The sequence below is a fragment of the Bison bison genome, unplaced genomic scaffold (assembly GCF_000754665.1).
Source record: "Bison bison bison isolate TAMUID 2011002044 unplaced genomic scaffold, Bison_UMD1.0 scf7180017846136, whole genome shotgun sequence".
NCBI classification, from domain to species: domain Eukaryota; kingdom Metazoa; phylum Chordata; class Mammalia; order Artiodactyla; family Bovidae; genus Bison; species Bison bison.
In genome coordinates, this window is record NW_011476709.1 from 17309 (window position 1) to 19561 (window position 2253).

General features: G+C 35.3%; 1 long non-coding RNA gene across 1 annotated transcript in view; it reads right to left on the reverse strand.

The window, feature by feature from the left end:
- The window catches only part of LOC104987632, a 21461-nt gene that overhangs the window by 10418 nt on the left and 8790 nt on the right, over positions 1–2253 (reverse strand). The window contains exon 2 of the long non-coding RNA XR_825150.1: positions 1929–2049. This is a non-coding gene — a long non-coding RNA (uncharacterized LOC104987632). The remainder of the gene's footprint in view (positions 1–1928; positions 2050–2253) is intronic.

The following is a 2253-nucleotide window of genomic DNA, read 5'->3' on the forward strand; positions in this document are numbered from 1 at the left end:
GCCCAAGTCACGCAATTAGTTTAGTGGCAGGGTCAAATTTTAAAACCAAATTTGCTTGCTCTGAGAGCTATTTACATGGTACCAAAACAGAATGAATCTGTTTCAGAAGTACATTTTGGGAGAAAAGTTATTACCAGAGATAGAAATAAAACAGGAGGCCCTGGAATGCATTTCATGTGTGGGTGAAAAGCAGGAATCTATTATGAAAATAAACTGCATTTTATTTAAATATTTTACCATCTAAAACATACTGTATATGTTGTATCTCTATCCCTGAGAGGGAAAGAAAATGAGGCAGAAAAGACTGGATCTGTAATGGACAGATTGTATGCACTACCCCCATATAAAAACACTCTTTTTTACCCACCCCTCACTCTTCTATTTGATAGGAAAAGCATGCTTAGGAAATTGAGCTCTGCTCAAAACAGGACATAACTGATCCAAAGAATAGAACAGAATAACCAAATCTTTGATAAGGAATCACTGAAAATGGCCATGTGGTCTAATTTTGGCCAATGAGATGCAAAGTGTTCTTGAAATGATCAACAAAAAGTAAGGATCTTTGTCCTCTACAACACAATAAATCAGGTATTTACTGAGTACTTACTATATGCCGGCACTACACTAAGCACCTATACCATTACCATATAATGCTTTTCTTATGAAATATGAAAAAGAATCATTTCACTTTGATCAACACCTGGAAACCAACCTGGAGCCACCATAAAATCTGATTTGCTAGTATACACTGCGACTGTCCAACAGGAGGTCAAAATATGCAAGGTGTTTCAAGTCCACTCACATGCCAAAATACAGTTTGAGACAGGCTGTTTTAAGCTTGAGGAAAACTGATCAACTTCTCCACATTACTTACATTTGCCCTAGGGCCTATTCCTCAAACTGTACTCACCTTTGACAAATGTGTGATCTGAATATTTTCACAATCTACTTACTTTAGTGTTTTGGGGTGTATACCTCTCTTTCATACCAACAGCACTATTCTGTATAAACTCATGGAAGACAGAAACGGTATTTGTGCAAGTGTCTACTTTACAACTCTAGAGCAATTAGGCATTCCTAAGTACTTTTTTAAAATTTCAGTAGTTCCTTATTAGTGAATTCAAATTACAACCTACTGTAAAGCATTATCTTTTTTTATCTCCCTCCTGACCCTTCAGCATGAAGATAGCATACAATGGAGATATTTAGAACATGGCAACCATCACAGCCATAAACTCACAAAAAATTAAGCTTTTCCTAGAACTTCTAATCCTTTCAAAAATCAATACTTTTGTCAAGCAGGGAAGCACTATTTTCATGAAAAGCCCAGTAATACCTAGTCATGGCATAAATAGCACAGGAAACTCAAATGAAAAACTTGAGAAATGTAATATTTAAGCAATGATGTGCTATTTTGCCCAACAATGTTTATACTCACAAACTAGCAGTTGAAATGACTACCGAAGAACACCCTTTTTTAAAATAATTTAAAATATGGGACATGCTCTGTTGGTCTAGTGACACCTAGTGAGACCCATACAAGTAAATGGTCAAAAGATGGGGTCACAGATACAGAATCACTGAGCAGCTGGTTCTGACCCATCACTAACAGTGGAGTGATTCAGGTGTTCAAATCGACGTTGAAACCTTCGCCCTTTCCTGATGACGGACCACAATTCAAACTTTAAAAAGAAAAGAAGTTTACTGATATAATTACTTGCTTATGTCTTAGCATAATGTACTCCGAAACCCAAACATATGCATCTTCCAGTTCATGGCTGATAAAAGTTCTTTCATCTAAATTTTCAAATTTTCTTTTGAAGTACCAATACAAATTCCAACATTTCTCAATGTTCTAATATTTGACAACCCCCCTCAAAAGCACAAAAAATGAAACACTGTATCTTTGATAAAACCCAACAACCTACCTTTAAACTAGACTCATAGTCTGTGTTCACTTTGAACATAAGCCCAAGCCGTAAATGAATTTCCTTGGCTCGACAAAAGCTGGGATCAACATAAAGCACCTCCTGAAATGCTTTAATTGCCCTGAAAGAACATAGACAAAAGATATCTTTACTTTTTAACAATTACATGAATTTTTTCATGGTAACACAGTAAATTTCTGTTTTATGCAATTCTGTTTTAAAGGAAATGCCAGTTTTATAAAACTGATGTCAATGGATAGCTTAAAAAAAAAAAGACTGAGAAGGGGTTCTTGGGTTTTTTATGTTAAGTGTATAATATAAAAAG